The sequence below is a fragment of the Schistocerca nitens genome, chromosome 9, assembly GCF_023898315.1.
Source record: "Schistocerca nitens isolate TAMUIC-IGC-003100 chromosome 9, iqSchNite1.1, whole genome shotgun sequence".
NCBI classification, from domain to species: Eukaryota; Metazoa; Arthropoda; class Insecta; order Orthoptera; family Acrididae; genus Schistocerca; species Schistocerca nitens.
In genome coordinates, this window is record NC_064622.1 from 215,527,572 (window position 1) to 215,552,743 (window position 25,172).

Sequence of the window (25,172 nt, forward strand, 5' to 3'; positions counted from 1 at the left end):
AGTAAGTCTTCTTGAGGACTAGAGAGTTTGTCAAACCCTGTTGGGTTCAAGACACCTCAACAAACAGTTATAGACCTATGAAAAGTGATGCAGTGCACTTTACATGACTGGACAATAGTGTGACAAATTTGGGAGACAAGGACCATCTTCATTCAGTTTGTGGCAGTTGAGAATCAGTTGAATGACAGTTTTGGAGTTGTTGCATGAAGTTTCACCACATTCATGTCCTTGAAGGTTTGCCTTAGGTTACACTTTACCAAAGCAATCCAAAAAAGTTGTTTTCAAAACTTATCTTCTTCTGCTTTAGCTATGACAAACAACATTAAAAAATAGAAGGCATGAAAATCGCACTGTAAATCCATTAACGTCTGAAGTTTTGTAAGCAAAGGGATCAAAATTGAATAAGAATTTTTTTACTTTTATTTTCTAGGTTCCAATTTGAGGGGTATTAATCAGTGGCATTCTTGTTTGTTGATAAGGAACAAAATTTTTGGGATTATTATGATTTTTGTTTTTATTTCAGATTTTTCATTTATAGTATTAGCCTAACATTTTTGTTGTATGACTGAAAATATATTTTGTGAATTTTCTGTAACTTTCTTACCTGATTTGTGGAATACACCGTCTTTGATCATATGAGAATGTAATTTCAGATCGTTTACTCACAAAAGTTACCTCAATTAGGTAAGATGCAATAAGATTCATGAACTTCATGTCAAATTTAATTCATGGGACAAGACATGTTTTCAAAGTCACCAAACCAAATACATAAAAAATGTAAAATCTTGAGCTATCTTAGATAAATTTCTCAAAACACCCATGGTGCAATCTATTTTTGGGCAATACTCTAACCATGATAACTTTGCTGAGAATGAAAATACTTGTTTGTTACAACACATACATAGAGAACCTATACACTGATATCACTTTGATCTGTGACTCTGAGGTAGTTTATTCAGCTTAAATTTGTATGTCACCAGAGTGTAATGACTAAATATTTATTTTATTTGATGAAATCTTTTTTATAGAATGCTATTTTTCACTGGTATTGAGACTGCTGCCCAAGTAATATATACTTGTAACTTCATCATCAGCTTTATGGGTTAATATTTCTAGCCTGTTCTGGTTTTTAACGGTCCCACCTCTTTTTAGGATGTCCTATATTACTTCCATTGAGTAGAATTATACCCTTATATAAGTTTTCTTGTGTTTTTATTTATTTGTTTAGGTGTAGACCAATATTTGATGTTAGAGAAAATAAGTTCAATTCTTTTCTGGTATTGTTATTTCTTGCAAAGTCTCTTGTGGGACATTGTTCTTAATTTTTATTGTGAATCACAATCTATGACAAGGCATAGCAAATTTGCCATTGTTTATTACCATGTTGTTCTTCAATTATGAACAAATACAATGTTTAGTACTGAAATTATTTTCCTTGTGTCACAGTGCTGAGCAGTTCCCCTTGTAAGGTCCAGACTTCATTTGCATGCTAGTGGTGTATCTCATTATGTGGAGAGCTGTACCAGTGCTTGTTAGTTCCTGCGGAGTAGGCGACTCACTCGCCTTCTGTTCCTTTTTACCTTTGTGCCTCTATTTATTTGACGAAGCTGCATTAGATGTGTGCTGTATATTGTAGTAATATATTATATGGACAGACATCATCATCACAATTACCATCGTCATCACCACCACCTGTCTGGTGTTCACTGCTGGAAAAAAAATTCTTCCAGACTTCCCTGCATTAGTTTTCAGTGGTTTACATTCATGCTGCTTTCTAATGACATCATCCATTTGGTTGTTTTTGATCGTTATCTTGATTAAATAAGAATTTTTAAGTAAAACACTTTTAATGCCTAGACCACAATTTTTGTATCACAATTAAAGTACGATAATTAGTTTCAATTGCTATCTGCTGCTATCTCCAGATTGTAATTCAGTTAATTTTGATGTGTCTTGCCAGGCTGGCAGGCACACAGCATTTTCCTATCATCCTTCAGCCTCTACACTTTTCATGACTACTTCATATGTTGTGCAGGATCATTCTTCTCTATGGAACAGCTGACAATTTTTAAAGCCATTACATGTACTGTTATCACAATAATATCTGCTATACTGTTGCAAGTAATGAGCTTTCAATCCAACTTACTCTTGCAACAGGACATTTTCCTATATCACCGTCATCCTGCGAGATTACGATCTGAAGGTTGTTGCTGATAACAACCGAAACTAGTTGTCCTACTTTAACTGTGATAAGAAAATTGCAGCCTAGCCATTGAAAGTTTTATAGAATGGTATGCAGGAGAGCTTCTGTGAAGTTTGGAAGGTAGGAGATGAGGTACTGGCAGAATTAAAGGTGTGAGGATGGGTTGTGAATCGTGCTTGGGTAGCTTAGTTGGTAGATCACTTGCCCGCGAAAGGCAAAGGTCCCTAGTTCGAGTGTCGGTCTGGCACACAGTTTTAATCTGCCAGGAAGTTTCGAAAGTTTTATAGTTTGAAACATTTTATTTAAGAAACCACATTAAGACCACTGTCTCCTCTATGACAGTGTCAGTCTTCACCATTATCTTGATTTTTTTATCCCTCGGAATCCGGCTGATAACTTCCATTGCACATGTATCGCCTCTTCACCTGGGTACATGTACTGCTCACCTCCATTTCATTTTCATAACAGTCTTCATTAACTCTTCTACTTCAGTCTGTTTTATGATTCATTTGTTTGTTTTACTGTCACTGTTAGTGATTTCCAATGTGCACCATGATTGCTCATTAAATGACCTTCAGTTTTTGACTGGCTGTTGCATTCTCTGTGCCATATATCAAAACATGTAACACCCAGTTATTGTACACTTCCCCTTTCAAAGACATTGAGAGCTTAGTTTTGAAAACTCTGGTTTACCAAAAGAAATAATTACTTTTTACCTACCCATCCAATCATTACCTCCTGATTTCCTAAATACAACTCTCGCCAACTGGTTTTGTTAATGTGTCTTTTTTATGAGGTGGCTATGGTATACATTATTTTATGACACTGGCATAAAATACTGAAATCACTAATGAAATGTTATGCTGTAGTAAGACAAATCTACAAAACTAGTTACATGCATGTATAAAATGTGATATTAGCAAACCAGCTCTAATTACAGGCCTATAACACTCATACAGACCTTTTTGGAGTTTGGGAAAGAGACGTGATTGACTACTGAGTCAATCAACTGGGCAGGACTTGTTAATTGCTTTTTAGTTTGGCCATTGTCAATGGCCTCCAAACAGAAAGCAATAAGAAATCTCACAAATCAAATCTATGCAGAGCTAAATAAGAAAAATTGTCCTTTTGGTATATTTTGTGCCCTTGCCAAAGCCTCCAGTTGTATCGAGTACAAAATTCTATGTGGCAGAGCAAGGTGTTATGACACTAATGACACCCGTCTTCCATTGATACAGTCTTACCTTCATAACAGAAAGTATAATAGGGTCTCGTTAACAGATTATGTCACAATAATTAAATTAACCTCCTAATGGGGTAACTAAAAATGTGGAGTGCCTCAAGGATGGTTCTGGACCCTCTCTTGTTTTTGACCTACATAAGCTTTATTCCAAGGATTTTAAAAGGTGGTTCAAGACAGTAATGTTTACTAATGATACAAGTGTATTAATCAAGAGTCCTAATTCAACATTAGGAGCTACAGCTTAGATGATAGCTTAACAGCCTTGAAGTGGTTTGCAGCCATCAGTTTAAGTCTTAATCTCATAAAGATTCCTATTATGCAATTTCAGACATGTGATAATGATCCCCTTCCGCCAGAAGTGAATATTAATGGCCATACACTAAATGAAACATTGTGTAATATTCATTGGGGACCAGTTGTATAACAAGTTAAAATGGAGCCAACTTATAGATAAATTAATTAAGGAACTTAGTATAGTGTATTATGCTCCTGGAAGCATCTCACATTGTGTTGATAGAGTTTGAATGTTTTCAATCCATGTTTTTTAAATTTTGGAATTAAAGTAAATAAAATATTAAATAGTTTTTTTTTTTAACCATGGACCTTGCCATTGGTGGGGAGGCTTGCGTGCCTCAGCGATACAGATAGCCGTACCGTAGGTGCAACCACAACGGAGGGGTATCTGTTGAGAGGCCCGACAAATGTGTGGTTCCTGGAGAGGGGCAGCAGCCTTCTCAGTAGTTGCAGGGGCAACAGCCTGGATGATTGACTGATCTGGCCTTGTAACACTAACCAAAACGGCCTTGCTGTGCTGGTACTGCAAACGGCTGAAAGCAAGGGGAAACTACAGCTGTAATTTTTCCCGAGGGCATGCAGCTTTACTGTATGGTTTAATAATGATGGCGTCCTCTTGGGTAAAATATTCCGGAGGTAAAATAGTCCCCCATTTGGATCTCCAGGCGGGGACTACTAAGGAGGACGTCGTTATCAGGAGAAAGAAAACCGGCGTTCTACGGATCGGAGCGTGGAATGTCAGATCCCATAATCGGGCAGGTTGGTTAGAAAATTTAAAAAGGAAAATGGATAGGTTAAAGTTAGATATAGTAGGAATTAGTGAAGTTCGCTGGCAGGAGGAACAAGACTTTTGGTCAGGCAAATACAGGGTTATAAATACAAAATCAAAAAGGGGTAATGCAGGAGTCGGTTTAATAATGAATAAAAAAATAGGAGTGCGGGTAAGCTACTACAAACAGCATAGTGAATGCATTATTGTAGCCAAGATAGACACAAAGCCCACGCCTACTACAGTAGTACAAGTTTATATGCCAACTAGCTCCGCAGATGATGAAGAAATTGAAGAAATGTATGATGAAATAAAAGAAATTATTGAGGTAGTGAAGGGAGATGAAAATTTAATAGTCATGGGTGACTGGAATGCGGTAGTAGGAAAAGGGAGAGAAGGAAACATAGTAGGTGAATATGGATTGGGCGTAAGAAATGAAAGAGGAAGCCGCCTGGTAGAAGGTTGTATACACGGAAGAAGCCTCGAGATATTGACAGGTTTCAGGTAGATTATATAATGGTAAGACAGAGATTTGGGAACCAGGTTTTAAATTGTAAGACATTTCCAGGGGTAGATGTGGACTCTGACCACAATCTATTGGTTATGAACTGTAGATTAAAACTGAAGAAACTGCAAAAAGGTGGGTATTTAAGGAGATAGGACCAGGATAAACTGACTAAACCAGAGGTTGTACAGAGTTTCATTGAGAGCATAAGGGAACAATTGACAGGAATGGGGGAAAGAAATACAGTAGAAGAAGAATGGGTAGCTTTGAGAGATGAAGTAGTGAAGGCAGCAGAGGATCAAGTAGGTAAAAAGACGAGGGCTAATAGAAATCCTTGGGTAACAGAAGAAATATTGAATTTAATTGCTGAAAGGAGAAAATATAAAAATGCTGTAAATGAAGCAGGAAAAAAGGAATACAAACGTCTCAAAAATGAGATCGACAGGAAGTGCAAAATGGCTAAGCAGGGATGGCTAGAGGACAAATGTAAGGATGTAGAGGCTTATCTCACTAGGGGTAAGATAGATACTGCCTACAGGAAAATTAAAGAGACCTTTGGAGAAAAGAGAACCACTTGTATGAATATCAAGAGCTCAGATGGAAACCCAGTTCTAAGCAAAGAAGGGAAAGCAGAAAGGTGGAAGGAGTATATAGAGGGTCTATACAAGGGTGATGTACTTGAGGACAATATATTGGAAATGGAAGAGGTTTTAGATGAAATGGGAGATACGATACTGCGTGAAGAATTTGACAGAGCACTGAAAGACCTGAGTTGAATCAAGGTCCCGGGAGTAGACAACATTCCATTTAGAACTACTGACAGCCTTGGGAGAGCCAGTCCTGACAAAACTCTACCATCTGGTGAGCAAGATGAACAAGACATGCGAAATACCCTCAGACTGCAAGAAGAATATAATAATTCCAATCCCAAAGAAAGCAGGTGCTGACAGGTGTGAAAATTACCGAACAATCAGTTTAATAAGTCACGGATGCAAAATACTAACACGAATTCCTTACAGACGAATGGAAAAACTGATAGAAGCCGACCTTGGGGAAGATCAGTTTGGATTCCATAGAAATATAGGAACACGTGAGGCAATACTGACCCTACGACTTATCTTAGAAGCTAGATTAAGGAAAGGCAAACCTATGTTTTTAGCATTTGTCGACTTAGAGAAATCTTTTGACAATGTTGACTGGAATACTCTATTTCAAATTCTAAAGGTGGCAGGGGTAAAATACAGGGAGTGAAAGGCTATTTACAATTTGTACAGAAACCAGATGGCAATTATAAGAGTCGAGGGGCATGAAAGGGAAGCAGTGGTTGGGAAGGGAGTGAGACAGGGCTGTAGCCTCTCCCCGATGTTATTCAATCTGTATATTGAGCAAGCAGTGAAGGAAACAAAAGAAAAATTTGGAGTAGGTATTAAAATCCATGGAGAAGAAATAAAAACTTTGAGGTTTGCCAGTGACATTATAATTCTGTCAGATACAGCAATGGACTTAGAAGAGCAGTTGAACGGAATGGATAGTGTATTGAAAGAAGGATATAAGATGAACATCAACAAAAGCAAAATGAGGATAATGGAATGTAGTCGAATTACGTCGGGTGATGATGAGGGAATCAGATTAGGAAATGAAACACTTAAAGTAGTAAAGGAGTTTTGCTATTTGGGGAGCAAAATAACTGATGATGGTCTTAGTAGAGAGGATATAGAATCTGAAGAAGAGAAATTTGTTAACATCGAGTATAGATGTAAGTGTCAGGAAGTCGTTTCTGAATGTATTTGTTTGGAGTGTAGCCATGTATGGAAGTGAAACATTCATGATCTCTAGTTTTGACAAGAAGAGAATAGAAGCTTTCGAAATGTGGTGCTATAGAAGAATGCTGAAGATTAAATGGGTAGATCATATAAATAATGAGGAGGTATTGAATAGGATTGGGGTGAAGAGAAGTTTGTGGCACAACTTGACTAGAAGAAGGGACCTGTTGGTAGGACATGTTCTGAGGCATCAAGGGATCACCAATTTAGTATTTGAGGGCAGCGTGGAGGGTAAAAATCGTAGAGGGAGACCAAGAGATCAATATACTAAGCAGATTCAGAAGGATGTAGGTTGCAGTAGGCACTGGGAGATGAAGAAGCTTGCACAGGATAGAGTAGCATGGAGAGCTGCATCAAACCAGTCTTAGGACTGAAGACCACAACAACAACAACAACAACAGTAGGCTACTCATTTCTATGCCTCCTTCCAAACATTGCTTTATTAACTTCTTCATTTATTGCTGTTGATATACACGTTACTAGATGGGAAATCTTTTTTTCTGCAATAATAAGCAGTAAGTACACTGTAAACAGTGAAACAGAAATTGTTCAGATATGTCCGTTAACTTGTATTCATTCTTTGTTTCCCCAGTGTAAAGATTTAAATATATCCGCAAACTTCAATAAAGGTTGACTCAATTATAAGTCCACATCAAATTAACTAGGGGTTGGACCTCGAAGGCACAGATGTTTATTGTTTTTTGTTTATGGTGTATACTCATAGATTAACCAAATTACAAAATTTCCTACTTTTCCAATACATAGGTAATAGTTTTTCATATTTCAAGAAATGAAGATTGCTCACTTTTCTGACCATCCATCAAACAAAAATATCCAGTCACTAAGTGCCAGCAGGAAAAAACACATAAGGACTTAGGGAAAGGAAGAGGGATGAAGGAAGAGAACTGTCAAGGCTTAAGAAATGGGGAAAGTCACAGAAAAGGTGCTCAGAACTCAGGGTCAGGGGAGACTTACTGAACAGGATGAGAAGGAAAGACTGATTGTTGCTTTCCATTTGGAACGTTGTCTCTGTGCTAAGCAATTTTTGTGCACTTTTGAAGCCAAGCATTCAAATGCATGATCAACAGCAGCTGAGGCAGAATGTAACTATAGCTATGTCATTCACCAGCCAAGACCAGATAGACTGCATCAGTGTCACAAAGTTAAGACTATTCTAGCATTATAATACAAAAGCCAATTGGCATAATAATGCATAATAATATAGAACAAATTTGTATGAAACTTAATGGCATAGAGGGAGAGAAATTTTTAACAAATACATGTTCACTTCATTTCATATGACAGTGCATTGTTTAGGGCATCCAGTTTGCTGTTTCAGTATCGAAGAACTCATTTAAACCATACAGTGGTTCTTGGCATAGGTTTATTGACATCTTTCCTCATTTTAGTATTTAGATGGTTGAACATTTTAATAGCTACTTTTGGAAAACTTTGCTATGTCATAGTGAGTCGGCAGCTCGAGATGTCTGTGTCTTCCTTAATGCATGTGTTATAATTGTGGACGTCTCTCGTGTTGGTGAATGTTTTATGGTTTTCTTTCAAATATACACTCCTGGAAATGGAAAAAAGAACACATTGACACCGGTGTGTCAGACCCACCATACTTGCTCCGGACACTGCGAGAGGGCTGTACAAGCAATGATCACACGCACGGCACAGCGGACACAGCAGGAACCGCGGTGTTGGCCGTCGAATGGCGCTAACTGCGCAGCATTTGTGCACCGCCGCCGTCAGTGTCAGCCAGTTTTCCGTGGCATACGGAGCTCCATCGCAGTCTTTAACACTGGTAGCATGCCGCGACAGCGTGGACGTGAACCGTATGTGCAGTTGACGGACTTTGAGCGAGGGCGTATAGTGGGCATGCGGGAGGCGGGGTGGACGTACCGCCGAATTGCTCAACACGTGGGGCGTGAGGTCTCCACAGTACATCGATGTTGTCGCCAGTGGTCGGCGGAAGGTGCACGTGCCCGTCGACCTGGGACCGGACCGCAGCGACGCACGGATGCACGCCAAGACCGTAGGATCCTACGCAGTGCCGTAGGGGACCGCACCGCCACTTCCCAGCAAATTAGGGACACTGTTGCTCCTGGGGTATCGGCGAGGACCATTCGCAACCGTCTCCATGAAGCTGGGCTACGGTCCCGCACACCGTTAGGCCGTCTTCCGCTCACGCCCCAACATCGTGCAGCCCGCCTCCAGTGGTGTCGCGACAGGCGTGAATGGAGGGACGAATGGAGACGTGTCGTCTTCAGCGATGAGAGTCGCTTCTGCCTTGGTGCCAATGATGGTCGTATGCGTGTTTGGCGCCGTGCAGGTGAGCGCCACAATCAGGACTGCATACGACCGAGGTACACAGGACCAACACCCGGCATCATGGTGTGGGGAGCGATCTCCTACACTGGCCGTACACCACTGGCGATCGTCGAGGGGACACTGAATAGTGCACGGTACATCCAAACCGTCATCGAACCCATCGTTCTACCATTCCTAGACCGGCAAGGGAACTTGCTGTTCCAACAGGACAATGCACGTCCGCATGTATCCCGTGCCACCCAACGTGCTCTAGAAGGTGTAAGTCAACTACCTTGGCCAGCAAGATCTCCGGATCTGTCCCCCATTGAGCATGTTTGGGACTGGATGAAGCGTCGTCTCACGCGGTCTGCACGTCCAGCACGAACGCTGGTCCAACTGAGGCGCCAGGTGGAAATGGCATGGCAAGCCGTTCCACAGGACTACATGCAGCATCTCTACGATCGTCTCCATGGGAGAATAGCAGCCTGCATTGCTGCGAAAGGTGGATATACACTGTACTAGTGCCGACATTGTGCATGCTCTGTTGCCTGTGTCTATGTGCCTGTGGTTCTGTCAGTGTGATCATGTGATGTATCTGACCCCAGGAATGTGTCAATAAAGTTTCCCCTTCCTGGGACAATGAATTCACGGTGTTCTTATTTCAATTTCCAGGAGTGTATAAGATAGGTGAAGACATATCGACTGAAAATTGTCATCAGTCATAGGTGGGTTTATAGTGGTCCAGTTTCCTACTTGATGTTATGATCCTTATTGCTTTTTTGTAATAGTCGAATTTTCTTGCAGCCTGTAGCATGTTTATTAGATTTTGGATCACCATAAGGATTATAATATTGATCAAACCTTCTTAACAATACTTATTGCTTTCAATCATGCTGTTTATTTTTGCAAGAAGGTTAACCAAATGCAACATGTACCAAACAAAATCGTAACATGTATAAATTGTATTTACTCTCTCAATTGTGACTTATCTTGGTTTGTATGTGCAAACTGTGTACCTAATCAAAATTTACAGGATGGATAAAGAAAAACAAATGTAATACAAATACATCTCACTCCATATTTTGCAAAATTTGAAGAATCATATTTTTGGCAAACAACTGTATGTTTGAGAAGCAAAATTGTATTCACATGGAACAAAATTCCAACCTTTCTAATTTTGATTTTCCTCAGGTTCCAAAAATCACTTCAAGCAAATGATTCCATCAGAAACATAGCTATCAGTTTCCCTCCCCTGGTCTTGTTCACCTAAGTTTGGCCTTTGTCTGTAATTTTCTAAATGTTACTATGACTTTAAAACCTAACCTTCTTTAACTGTTATGGTGTTAATGTGCATGTCAGGAAATAAACTCATTATTCAATATATTTAGTGTATGAGTTAACTGGACTTCTTCCACATGTCAGTTACCAGCTTATGACCCTAGTGAAATGTCTCATTTTTGACTGCCGATAGCTGAGCTCAAATAATACACCACCATATCATTTTCTGCTGTGTCACTCTATATTAAGGTGGTTCCTGTCAGAAAATGTGGTACTATCATACCCTAATCTGCAGCAGAACTATGTTATTGATACAGCTATAATGATCAAGCAATCATTGTCAGATTCTGATAGAACTTTATATTGTACGAAGAATTCAGTTAACAGTTTGGCTTACATCATTTGTGACTACATCATGTTGAAATTAAACATGTGAGCAACTGTTGCAAAATTCGAAGAATTAAGCCGTCTATTGTTTGCGTAAACAGTTTTTCCTCTACAAATTTTAAAGCTTACTGAAATGAAAGACTTCATATAAGACCATAAAGACAACACAACAACAGTCACAGGAGCACTAATGTTCAAATGTGTGTGAATTCCTAAGAGACCAAACTGCTGAGGTCATTGGTCCCTTTTTCTTACACACTACTTAAACTAACTTATACTAAGAACAACTCACAACACACACACACACACACACACACACACACACACACACACACACACACACACACACACACACACGCTCACTCCTGCTTGAGGGAGGACTTGAACCTCCAGCGGGAGGGACCGTGCAATCTGTGACATGGCACAGGAGTACTGAGAATGTGGTGGCAGACATTATTATTCTCTGACCATGAAATGTGTCTTCGTGGTAGCGAAATTTAAATCCTCAAGATAATTTATATTGAATCTGACTTCACTGAACTATTAATTTACTATAGTCTTTGGGTGTGAAAAATCCCTAAATGCCTCCATCATGGTATTTATTCACACTGAATCACATTTTGAAACTGTTAAAAAAGTCTGGCGTTTGTAAATGTTCCCATTTCAGGTAAACTGTAGTGCTTCTGGTAAATGCATATTGTTGAAACTTGGTACAACAGATACAATTAGATATTGATATTGCAAGTCTGTCTTTGAATTTCAACATTGGATGAAAATTCAGTCATTCTGAACATTTTTGGAGAAAGCATTGTATTTGTTTGTCATTTAAGGGAAACTATTATGATATAGTTGAAATCATGACCAGAAAGTATCACTAAATCTAAATACTCTTTTAAAGCATTTTGATTAAATTGTAGAGATAATTTCTTCAATTCATATACTGTGATCATATGATACACTTATATTTGATGAATCATATGATCTGATTATTTGCTTTTTTTGGCAGCATCTATATTTTGAATGAATGAATATTAACTTTATTGTTGCCTTAGAAATAATATCCTCTTTTTCTTTTTATTAGGAGGATCAACTGGCTCGTGTGCTGGAGAAAAACACTGAGCTAACAATCCAGAACACTGATTTGCAGAAGCAAGTGCAGCACTTGCAGAATGTAAGTAATGTAAATACATAAGTCAAAATTGCGTTGATACTTTGTAAGCAAATTTGTCGGGGAAAAAAATATATTTCTCAAACTTTAATTGATAGGAATGAAGTTTTACTTTTGTTATGTTGGTGTATGTTGCACAATAACTCAAGTCAAGTGTCAGTTTGATATGTTAAATACTTTTGTGCACTATCAAATCATAAAAAATATATGCAATCATGTGTCATTGTATCATACACCAAAGCAATAAAAATTCAGTTGTGTAATTATTTCTGTTTTATTCTAAAACAGTGCAAAACAACAAATTTCTCCAAATTTTCTTCACTTAGACAGAACATTTTTTTTTTGCATAGAAAATGAAACTTTTATGTCACAAGAAGTGACAGGCGTATAAGTAAGTAAAGAAATTTTGGACAAAGTCAGATCAGGTTGAAAGTCTTCTACATTTCTCTGTAGGATGATTGCAAATTTTTTCAACCTCTTCAATAATTCTCTGAGATTCCACCAGTTACCTTGGCTTCCAGCTTCATTATTGCAGCAGGCAAATTATCAAAATTTGATTTGATGTGCATCAGCTGTTTCTTCAAATCTGTTTTCATGAATGCCACTTCTAAAAGCTGTATTAGTGGCTTTGAAATTGCCCACAACATAAAACAGGAACGGGATGGGGGAGGGGGAAAATAGGGGGCAGTAACTCAAGGCTTTTCAATAGAATGAAGCAAACAGATGTTAACTTCAATAAATTTGTGGAGACTTACACTCTCCTACCCACTAATTTCTATTGAATACATTATGGGAGTGACAGTGATCAATGTGTTACAATTATTTACTATCAAAAACAGTCTTGATCACAATTTATTTATTACGGTGACCGGTTTCAACCACTACTGTGGTCATCTTCAGACCAATGAGTAAGAACCTCCTTCTGCTGGAGAATTGGTAGTGATTCTACAGCAGAAGGAGGTTCTTACTCATGATGACCACAGTAGTGGTCGAAACTAGTCACCATAATAAACAAATGGTGATCAAGGCTGTTTTTGATAGTAAATATTCCTACCCACTAAACTTCATCAAAATTATCACAGTAAAAGATGATAGTGTTACCTATGTAATAAAATGATTAAAATGGATTGTGTTAGCAAAGCTAAACCTGGCATTGTATCTCTAAATGTGGCAAACAGACTGGTGTTTTCAAGAATACCTTCAATGAGAAAAAGAGACAGCATACAGTATGACTTAATTAATGCTGCCGAAGATCTTTAAATTTTGTGCATGTTTACCTTGTTTGAGGTGGATATCAGTGTATTCACATTTTCGTGTTTTATACATACTCTTTCAGTTACCAGTGTTGCTCAAGGGCTAAACATGTAAAGTGCTTTAGGTTAGGATAAAATTTTGTAATTGTCTCCCAGCCTTCATCGTATATGGAACAGCATTGCTGAAAAACAATAGGACCCTTTTTTATTTAAATTTATTGGCACGAAGTACATTGACTTCTGTCGACTTTTGGCGAGTTGAACTGGGCACTTGAGCTTCCTAGGAATTTTACAGACTGTAAGAAAATTCATAAAATTATTCATTTTCTGCTCTTTTGGCTGAATTCAAATGAAACAAGCCAATAAAAGATGCTATCATGCAAGTTATTGCAATATACACACTGAGGCCACAAAAATATGCATTATACATGTCTAAATTCATGCAGTTGTATCAGTGAAATCTTTGAAATATGCATATACTTTCCAAATGGCCAAAACATATGTGCGAAATGCTTTTGCATGGAAATCTAGTAATCACATTATGTATGCTTAAATCAGAATGATAATTCAGAATGTCAGGTGTTCTAAAATTCTTTGTTTCTGGAGGGTGATTTCATCCATGTTAGGTGAAGTTGTATAAGTAGTCTGCACCTTTGTTTTGAACACTTAAAAAATTGAGAGCTGAAATCAGATTTGGCTATACTTGTACTGCTAAGAAGATCCATGTGAAAGAAGCCCCAGTTCTGCACAACTCTAACATTTATATTAGACTTTGGCAGTGTATAGATAGCAGATAATGGTCTACATAAAATTACACAAATGCTTTATCTGAAGTATCAGAAAGAAATATCAGCTGAGTATTATAATAGAGAGTAGTTGCTCCATCATAACACAGTAGAAGTAAAATGGCAATCAGACCATTGGATAGAAGTCATCGGCCCTATACCAAAACATGCAGTCTGTTTTAACTGCTGAAAGTGCCCTAATCATAGAGTCCAGTCACATTAATGTGACCACCTGTCAAAAGCCTGAATAACAAAATTTTGCAGTGTGGACCACTGCGAGACTTGCAGAAAGAGAGTCAATGAGGTTCTGGAAGGTACTGAAAGGGATGTGGAGCCATGCTGACTCAAGTACCATAGCTGGCTGCACTAAGTTTCTTGGTTGGGGATCCAAGGCATGAGCACCGTGATTGAGATGGTCCCACAGATTCTTGATTGGGTTTTAATCTGGGGAGTTTGGTGGCCAGGGCAATATGGTAAACTCATCCTGATACTCTTTGAACCACGCATGCACACTCTGTGCTGTGTGCCATGTTGCATAGTCCAGTGGGTAGATGCCATCATACTGACAAAAAACAAACTATATGCATGCTTGTAAATGGTCCCAAGGATAGATGTATACTTGTGTTGATCCAGTGTGCCTTTCAGAATGGTCATTGAGGAGACATTGTTGGTGGCCCTGTCATCTATGGCCAACAGTGCACCACAGTTGCCTCAATGTTGGTTTTGGATGGTGCCATTTTGCCGTGCACTGTGTCCTTTGACCATGATGGCATGCAAACAGTTCACAAACTTAGCTGTTTCACAAATGCTTCCACTCTTGTCTTGAAAGCCAATGATCATACTGATCATGCCCTTTTGGATGTCAGATAAATTGCTCTGTTTCTGCATTACAATAATGACTGTACTGTTTTCCACATTGTCGTCTACTTCTAGTGCTGCCACTTCTCATCTGTGAGTGGTTACTGCTGGTTGATGTCAAACATTAATTTAACTGGAGTGTGCAAAAGGGATTCTTCTTATTAATTACACAACAAATAGTAAAATAATAACTGGTGAATATTATGCAAGACATGTGGGTACATTGTAATTAAAAGAGACTCTTTATTTGTACACAAGGAAGCTTTTGCATTTGAAGCACAATTTGTTGTAAAATTTCAAGATTTACAATAATCCAGTCTTCTTCTTCTTCTTATTTGTTCTTACCATTTCTTCTGTATGCTGGTAGGATCCACCATTTTAGCTGTCTGTTACTGTTTTATCCAGTTTTGTGCCTGATCAGGGTACAGGCCTGATATCCTAAGATCTGCAGGCAGTGTTTCAAGTTGTCACTGCGTACATCGTCCTATTGGCCATTTACCATTTACTCTCAAACTCTAACCAGTCTTTGTCACCGTTATTGTGTCTGCCCACACCATTGTAGATGACTTTTTCCCATCTTGTCTACTATTGGTTCTGCTCCATATGACTCATCAACTTCATCTTTTATGACATGATCTTGCAGTGTTGATCCAGATGTTCATGTCAATATCTTTGTTTCCATGGCACCAAATTATTATTCCACTTCTTTTGTTGAAAGCCAGCATTCAACACCATACATTGCAACTCAACAAATTGTAGATCATCGTAGTTTTTGTAACCTGCCTGGAATCCTCCAATCACAGAATAACTTTACTCACAGAAGGTCATTTGAGCCATGTGCTACTCAGATGGTTAGGGATTCCTGCAGATATATTTCCACCAGAAAAATATTTCCAGCCTAGGTACTTCAAAGTGCTTGTTGTTGGGAGATGAGCACAACTGATTCTGATGGTATCTGAGTCATTGAGATCTGTGGTGAGATACTGCATTTTCTTTATGTTAAGTCAAAGATGCACTTCTGCCAAGTGGTCATTGACTTGACACTGCAGATTGGTCTTAATCTTCACAGGCCAACAACACATCATCAGCTTGCAGTAACATCCAGGTTGTGGTTTTCTACAGACTTCTTGTGATTGCAGCCATGACTGTGATGAAGAGGGGAGACGAGAGAGCATATCCTGGATGTACTCATATGGAAACAGGAAAATTGCACAATAGTCCACAAGTTGAGTGTATCTGGCTCTTTGGATAATAGTAAAGCAGTCTGAGCCATCCTACTAGTTCTTCAGTTACTCCATGCATTCACAGAGCAACCAAAACAACTTGCATAGCGTTCAGTCAGAGACCTTTTTGAAGTCAAGATTGTAGGTGCCTTGACTTCTCACGATATTTTTCAGTGAGCAGGCAACTGGCACAGATAGCATCTGTCATCCCACAGCCCATTACAAGTCCACATTGATTGGTAGTGGGACTGATAATTTGTCAGATTATTTTAATTGATGATGCATTCAGATATCTTCAGTGTGTGTGATAGAAAGTGTATTGGGTGATAGTTGCTACCTTCACCAGGGCTACCCGTCTGCTTCCAAACTGGAACTGTTATACTGCTGTCCAGTCAGCTGGAATCCTTCTTTCTTCAATAACTTTGTTGAAGAAATCTGTCAACCATTCAGTTGAATTCCAGGACTTTGAGATTTCCACAGACCTGCAGTTAGATTGTCTGGTCCTGTTGCCTTTCCATTTTTCTTTTTGTGCAGTGTTTTGAGTACCTCATCTTTGGTGACTGGAATAATGGGTCCCTGAACAGGCTTTGACATGTAATCCAATTACCAAGGAAATTTATGACTGACAAGTGTATTGTGTCAACTGGAGAGGCAATGGAAAATGTATATATCAGTGTTTGGCAGACATTTCATTACACTAATAAAGTCTACAAAGGAATGGTGGATGAGAGAGATATCTGGAACATGGAGAAATGTCAGAAATGTGTGTTTTATTTAAGTCCAGTGCAACATAATGGCCAAACTTCATGAAGAATTAATATACTGAAGTCTTATTATTAAATATCATATTTGAGATAATTTTGTTATTGTTCTTGTACATGCACTCTTTCCCAGTACTGTTGAGAAGAATAAGGGCAGGGAAAGTCTAAATCTACCTCTATACCCAGCAAACCTCTGTGAAATGTGTGGCAGAGAGTACTTTCCATTGTACCAGTTATTAGACCTTCTTGTCACACAAATCACATATGGAGTGCAGGATGAATGATTGCTTGAAAGCATCTGTGCACACCCTAATTAGTGTAATCTTGTTCTCTATGATCTCAGTGGGAGTCATATGTAGGCGACTGTAATATATTCCTAGATTTGTTACATAAAAACTGGTTTTCAAACTTTCTAAGTAGGAAGATAGCCTTTCTTAGGATAGTGTGTGCCTGTCTTAAAGTGTTTGCCAGGTCCTTTTTTTCAGCGTCTCCATAATTGTCTCCCATGGGTCAAACAAACCTGTGACCATTTGTGCTGCACTTTTTGTTTGATACCCCTGTTAGTCCTGTTTGGTATGTGTCCCATACTCTTAAGTACTATTCTAGGATAGGATATATGAGTATTTTCTAAGCAATATCCATTGTAGTCTGATTGCAGTTCATCTAAATTTACATGGTTACTCTGCATTTGAGTGCCTGATAGAGGATTCATCAAACCACTTCCACAATAATTCTCAATTATTCCACTCTAGGACAGAGTGTGGAAAAGACTAACACCTATATCTTTCCATGCGAATGCTGATTTCCTATTATTTTATTGTGATGATTATTTCTCCCTATTTAGGTTGGTGTCAAAAAAATATTTTCACATTAGGAGGAGAAAGTTGGCGATTGAAATATTGTGAGAAGACCTCACCACAATGAGAAATACCTTTGTTTTAATTATGCCCACCCCAAATCCTGTATCAAACTGTGACACTCTCTCCCCTATTTCTTGATAATACAAACTGTGCTGCAATTCTTTCAATTTTCTTGATGTACTCCATTAATCTTATCTGGTAAGGGTCCCTCACTGCACAGCAGTACTCCAAAAGAGGATGGGCAAGCATAATGTAGCCAGTCTCTTCAGGAATTACTGCAGTATTCTCTGTCATTTGACCAATGAACTGAAGCCTGTCACGTGCTTTAACTAAGGCTCAGCATATGTTCTAGTAACCAGAATCTGACACGATTGGGAGCCACAGGCCAATAGGCTGAGGGCATCGACAGTGAGTCACCAAAATCCACAGAAAGACAACTATGGACAACAGGGAGGACAACAACAACAACAACAAACAGACAACAACAACACCAAACAGATACAGTAATATACAAGTCCGAAGAGTAAACCAGATTGAGGGCCTAGACGTAGTGAGATCAAGAACCGACAACAGTGCGTACCATATACAACATAAGACTGCAGTCGGAACATGATTGACTTCTGAGCCCCTGCATTGCTGGCTTTATAGGGTCCTGTGAATGCCAATAGGCTGGCGCGGCAGGTGTGTACCACACATAGCGCTGTGGTGGTGAAAGCAGAACTCACTGGTTATAGAGATGCTGCCTAGCGGTTGTTGTCTGCGTCCAATATCTTCTGGCAGGCTGTCCAAATTGTTGAACCAGAATACTAGATCTCTGCCCCTCCCATAACCCCTCCCCCATAATGGACACATAGAGCCTGAAGAGCCCTGGCCAATGTTTCAGGAGGTGAAGAGATGTTGTCTCATCAGTGGAAGCTGCCAGCTGGGAGAAGGAACATGGGACATCAGGTACCTCTCTCTGGAAATCCAGTGTGGTTGGTGACTGCACAGCAGATGGAGGCAGTGGCAATGTCTCGACCTCCATTCCTGTGCCTACGGCAGGTGCTGACAGTGTCCTGGATTGCAAACAGTACTCGTGAGGTGGAGAGACATGCGAGGGCAGAGACTCCAACTCAGAGTGATCCACTGCTGGAGGGGTAGGCTGGAGGCAGAGATGGAGTTGGTTCATGTGCCACTGTTCCAAATCTCTTGGAGTATCAACCGTCATAAGGTGCCGCTCATAGTGGCCACCATCATAGCTGGTATCCATGAGGGTATTGCTCCATAGGAACATGCCCAAACAGCTAAAGCAGGAGGGTATCGTCCAGCATGATGGGTTTGGTGTTCCTTGGGTTAGGGTGCCAGGACATGGAGGGTGGTATGCAGCTGTCGATTATGAAGGAGTTCTGCTGGGTTGTTGCAGTGGACAGGGGTGGACCTGTAGGTGCCCAGAAACATCATGAGTGCTGCTGTCTTGATAGATGCACCCACGCTCTTCAGTTTTTGTTGCTTGAATGTGTGCACCATCTGCTCTTCTTCGCCAATGGAGGAGGGGTGAAACAGAGGACTACACAGGTGTTTGATGCCATTAGTGGTACAGAACTGTTTGTAGACCATAGAAGTGAAGTTGGGCCCATTGTCAGTGAGAGGGTCCAGGGAAGCCCTACAATGGCAAGAATCTGCAGAAGGGCATTGAGTGTGGCCGTTGTGGTGGTGGACGCCATGCTGGCTGTGTAGTTTTAGTTATAACAAGCATCATAGTTTGAACAAGCATGCACAACAATAAGCCAGGTCAAGCCAAGGAAGGGGCCGGCAAAATGTAGATGCATGTGATCCCAAGGGTGATGGGAGTAGGCCAGGGTGCGAAAGATTGGGGTGGAGCAGCCTGTTGTTGAGCACAAGCAGAACAGCAGTGCCCCATAGCCTCCACATCCTTGTTCAGTCCTGACCAGCAGATATGTTGCCTGGCAAGGGCTTTTATCCAAGACATACCCCAGTGCCTGTGATGGAGGAGTTCCAAGACGTGTGCGCAAAAGGTAGATGGGATGACAGCACAGTTGGTACCCACCTCCACATTCAGCAGGAGCACATTGGAGACAAGGGACAAATGATGAGAAAGGTGAGCCCAGGCCTGGAGCTTGGGAGCAGCTGACTTCGAAAAATAAGTGTGCCACCCACGGAAGACATATTGTGCGAACGGTGCAAGATAGGGTCGCGGCGTGTGTCCATCACCACCTGAGTAGCGGTAATAGGAAATCCATCCAAGGTGTGTTGTTGTTCCACGTCAATGTGACAACAGGAGGTGTCCAGTTGGTCAAATACTGGGTCTAGTCCTGAGGGTAAACGTGAGAGGGCATCTGCAATTGCATGTCATGCAGTAGACTTGTACTTCATTGTGTTATAGTAGGAGCTAAGGAAAAGAGCCCAATGCAGGAGCCTCTGGGCTGTCCACTCTGGAAGCGAAGAGTGTGGCCCAAAGAGTGCTATGAGTGATTTATGATCTGTAATGAGTGTAAATCTGGACCCAAAGAGGTATTCAAGGAATTTCTTCAAGGCAAAGATGATCGCCAGTGTCTCTTTCTCAATCTGGGAGTAATTGTGTTGGGCAGGCATCAGTGTTTTGGATACATAGGTGATAGATTGCTCCATACCATCATCATTACAATGTGCCAGCACTGCACCAATGCCAAAGGGAGAAGCATCCGCAGCCGAAACAGGGTGGCGTGATGGCGAAAAGGGGCTAAGGCAGGGTGCGGAATGTAACATGCACTCCGGCTGTGTGAAGGCCTGCTCATAGGCTGCCAACCACTGAAACGGAATGCCTTTCTTCCACAACTGGTTGAGGGGATGCATAATGTGTGCTCCATGCAGAAGGAACTTACAATAATAATTCACTCCCCCCCCCCCCCCCCCCCCAAAAAAAAAAAAAAAAAAAAAAAAAACTGCGACACCTGGAGGTTTTGGGGATGCAGGAAGGAGTCAATAACAGAAACACTATGGTCAGTGGACTGAATCCCATCTTTGCTGAGCAAGTAGCCTAGGTAGTTGACTTGTTCCTGGAAGCAGTGCATCATGCAATGTAGTAAAGAGGATATGTAGGTTACGCAGGTGGTCTAGGCTCATAGTACCTGTAACAGTTAAGTCATCTAGGTAATTGGTGAAGCTGGGATGGACATGGTTAACTGTTCCAGGTACCTAGGTGAAGATCGCTGGAGCATAAGAGACCCCAAAAGGCAAATGCTTGTATTTGTACAACCCAAAAGGTGTTTTGATGACAACAATGTGTTGTGATTCCTCTTTGAGTGGAACCTATAAGTAAGCATCAACAAGGTCTATTTTAGATAAACATTCACCTCCAGCAAGCTTTGGAAGGAGGTTCTCTTGATGTTGTATGGGGTAGATTTGCACCAGAGCTTGAGCATTGATTGTTGACTTAAAATCTCCACAATGCCAGAGGGAACCATTTGGCTTCTGGACTATGACCAGTGTTGTGGCCCAAGCACTAATTTTGACTGGTTCTAGTCCACAGCATCATGAAGGCGATATAGTTCGAGCTTAAAGATCATCTGTAAGGAGACTGGATGAGGACGTGCACCGTATCTGGACATAAAGAAATATGTGCCTCAAAATCAGTGGCACACCCCAAGCCAGGCTCAAACAGAGACACAAAAGAGGCAGAAAGGTTACCGAATTCCTGGATGGGGATCGTGTGTGAGATGACCTGAGTTTCATCCATGATGGAGAACCCACACAGTGAGAAAGCATCCAGGTTCAAAATGTTGCCAGCATTAGTAGCCATGTAACCATTTTGTATGTAGATGTAGTGGTGAATTGATCTCTGAGGGGAATAGATCTGTCACTGTATGCAACCAACTTGTGAGAAGGCGAGGCCAATGCCGGGTAACCCAGATGAGTGTATATTGGCAGATTGACCAGGGAAACTGTCGCTCCCGTGTCAACTTGGAAACGAATGTCCTGAGGAGCAATCATGAGGTCAATAAAGAGCTTGGGGGTGCAAGGATTTCCCTGAGGAATGATGATGGCCTGAATCTCTTGCACCATCCTGTGATGCAAGTTAGAAGAGGGGTTAGACTGACCTGACGGCTGGTGGCAGACAGTTCGGAGATGTCCATTCTTGCCACAATGGGTGCAGTGCATCCAATGCTCAGGGCAGTCTGCCCACTGGTGCCTCACAAAACAGTCAGGACAAGAAGACAGACCCCATTGGTTGTACCAACACACATGGAGTGGCTGCTCAGAGGTCATTGACATGTCTGAAAGTGATGAATCATGATGCCGCTGTCGGGAAGAAGGCTAACTAGAATCCATCCCTATGGCGGTGTTTGAACTGCTGTGATCTACGGACAGGCCATAGGATGTTCATTTGTTGCCTGTGCGATTTAAAAAGAGTGTGCAATTTTCAGTATGAAATCCAAGGAAGGACTGTTGACCTTGAGGGCCGCAGTGCGAACTTCTGGATCGGGAGCCAATTGGACCACTACATCACAGATCAGGGAATCAGCATACCAGGTTTTTCAAGACAGGTTGGCACAGGTAAAATTGCAACGATGACTCAGACCTTGCAAATCTGTCACCCACAATCGATAAGACTGGCCCGCCTGCTTGTGGTACTGATGGAACTTGAGGCGCTATGCGACAGCAACAAACACATTTCCTCAAAAGCAGGTGCAATCAGGTTTGAAAGGGGATCCAGCACCTTGAGTAAGAAAAATATCTCTGGGGAAGTCCAAGAAATGAAAAGCGACCAGTGGAGAGCTTCATCAGAAATCCGAAAATCAGCAAACTGCTGTTTCAGCCGCTACAAATACTTGTCCCAATCCTCCTGGGTATCATTAAACAGCCAAAATTTGGGTGGGGCAGGTGAGTGGGACTTTATCTGTGAGGTGACCACAGTTGGGATGGGTTCTGAACCTTGTAACTGTAATAGGTCTGACAGCAGCTGAATTTCCTGACACAAAAAGTGTGTTTGCTGCTGGAACTGCCATAGCAATTGCTGCTGCCGGAGCAGTTGTTGCTGTTGATGTTTCTGTTCCACAAGCTGTAGAAATTTCACGTCCATAATGCACCATTAACCTTTACCTCAGTTCTGGTAACTGGAGTCTGACACTATCAGAAGCCACAGGCCGACTAGCTGAAGGCTTCGATGGTGAGTCGCCAAAGCTCACAGAATGACAGCTATGGACAACAATGATAATAGCAGCAACAACAACAACCATGAATGGATACAGCAGTATACAAGTCCGGAGAGTAAACCAGATCGAGGGCCTAGACATAGCGAGATCAAGAACCCACAACGATGCATATCACATACAATACAGGAGCGCAGTCGGAACGTGACTGACTTCTGAGCCTCTGTGCTGCCAGCATTATAGGGCCCTCCTGAGTACCGATAGGCTGGCACAGCTCGCACACAGTGATGTGGTGGTACAGCAGCACTCACAGGTTATAGGGGCATGCCTAGCAGCATCCATCTACATTCATGCCTTCTGGTGGGCTGTCCAAATTGCCGGACCAGGATACCGGGCATGTAATGGTTATTTCATATCCTTACAGATTGTTAGTTAGCTAGTTTCATGGCTCTTTCTGCATGATAGATTGTAATGATGTGGAACAAGTCATTTTACATTCACATTGAGCATTAATTTGTATGTAAAGGTTACATTCTGAACATTTCTAAATTTTTTCAAAAACAAAAAATATATACAAATGTTGTTAGTCAGTAAGTCAGGAGAAACTTTCTCATTTTGTTTTCAAATTTTACTTTGCTCTCTGTCAGACATCTTATATCACTAGGCAAGCCATAAAAAATTTTTGTTGCATCATTGTGCACCCAGTTTTGTGCCAAAGGGTACCTTAAAATGCAAAGCAATGAATGCCATTTTTCCTTCTGGTGTCGTAGTTATGTACATCATTTTTCCTTTTGAACTGTAGTGGATTATTTACAACAAACTTCATGAGGGAATAAATAAACTGTGAAGCAGTAGTCAAAATTAAACAGATGTCTACAAGATGATGATGAGTGAACATCCCATATTATTCTTACAGCACATTTTTGCACAGTGAAGACTTTCTTTCTTAAAGATGAGTTACCCTGGAGCATTATTCCATGTGACATTATTGATTGAAAATATGCAAAATATGTCAACTTACTGATTTGTATCTACTCAAAACTTTCAATGATTATAAGTGCAAATGTGGCTGAACTAAGTTGTTTTAAGAGTTTCAAAATGTGCTTTTCCCAGTTTAATTCTCACCAGTATGGACACCTAAGACTTTTGAAGTTTCCTCCATATTTATTATTTCCTCACCATGTGTTGTACTTACTATTGGTATAGTACCTGTAGATTTGCAGAAATGAATATATTGTTTCTTTTTAAACCGACCATTGCAGAAGAACATTTGCAGAAGACCAGTCAGTGATACTCTTAAGAACTTTGTTTACCAGTTCTTCTGTTTCTGTATGTATGCTTGGAGTAAGTACAATTCTATTTTCATCTGCAAAAAGAACTAACTCTGCTTCTTGTGTGTTAGATAGAAGATCAAGTACATATATGAAGAACAATAGTGGATCTAAGATTGAGCCTGGGGGGACCTCATACACAATTTCTCCCCAGTTAGAGTTATGTTATGAGACTATTTTGGTTGAATTACTAAGTACAACTTTCTGTATTCTTTTGGTTATACGAGGGTTGCCCAGTAAATAATGCCCCATATTTTTTGTCTCCAGAAGTATTTATTCCACAACAATCAAATTTACATATGTGAAAGACTGATGTTTTGTCTACTTGCTTTATTTTTCCACATAATCTCCTTCAAGTTCGATGGCCTTTTTCCAGCGAGACACAAGAGCGTGTATTCCCTGCCGGTAAAAATCTTTACTCTGCCTACGGAGCCAGGTTGTCACTTCGTGAATCACTTCTTCGTCATCGGCAAAACGTCTTCCACGAATGAAATTCTTCATTGGCCCAAACAAGTGAAAGTCTGAAGGAGCCAAATCGGGGCTGTAGGGTGGATGGGGTAACACTATCCAACCCAGTTTCGCGATGTGTTCACAAGTCCTCAAACTTGTGTGAGGACGAGCGTTATCATGCTGAATCAAAACATCCTGTGGGTTAACATGACGCCCAAGGCGCCGGAAGCGCTGCTTAAGTTTGTCTAATGTTTTGACATAAGCCTCTGAATTAATGGTACTGCCTTTTGGCATCACATCAATGAGAATTACGCCCTCGCAATCCCAAAACACAGTCATCATGACTTTTCCGGCTGAAGGACCTGTTTTGAATTTTTTCTTCTGTGGAGAATAAGCATGACGCCATTCCATCGATTGTCTTTTTGTTTCGGGCTCAAAATGATGCACCCAAGTTTCATCACCTGTCACAATCCGTGACAATAGGGCCTCCCCGTCAACGTGAAAGCGTCGCAACAAATCGAAAGAAATGTCTTTTCTTT

At 40.6% G+C, this 25,172-nt stretch overlaps 1 protein-coding gene across 1 annotated transcript in view; it reads left to right on the forward strand.

The window, feature by feature from the left end:
* The window catches only part of LOC126204133 (RIMS-binding protein 2-like), a 1,140,279-nt gene that overhangs the window by 408,640 nt on the left and 706,467 nt on the right, over positions 1-25,172 (forward strand). Inside the window, exon 3 of the mRNA XM_049938546.1 lies at positions 11,897-11,986. The gene's annotated coding sequence lies outside the window, so the exon portion shown is untranslated. The remainder of the gene's footprint in view (positions 1-11,896; positions 11,987-25,172) is intronic.